Raw genomic sequence first — 247 nt, 5'->3', positions numbered from 1 at the left:
CATCATGAGGAACCACAATTCGTGGTGTATCCGTTGAATCGATGCTATAATATAGCAAGCCGTTATTCAGCGAATGTCGGTGCAATCGTGCACGCAGTCTTGGTGACAATTTCTAGTCTGAGTCTCCAAACTCCTTGCTCCCGAGAGCTCATAGCAGCGCTACACACATCCCATCACCCGCATACGCGGTGCGGATCAAATTCGTCACAGACGACGTTACAGTTATAACATGAGCAAGCTTATAGTA

This window comes from Plasmopara halstedii, assembly GCF_900000015.1.
Source record: "Plasmopara halstedii genome assembly, contig: Scaffold_54, whole genome shotgun sequence".
Taxonomy (NCBI): Eukaryota; Oomycota; class Peronosporomycetes; order Peronosporales; family Peronosporaceae; genus Plasmopara; species Plasmopara halstedii.
This window is presented reverse-complemented; position numbering follows the sequence as displayed.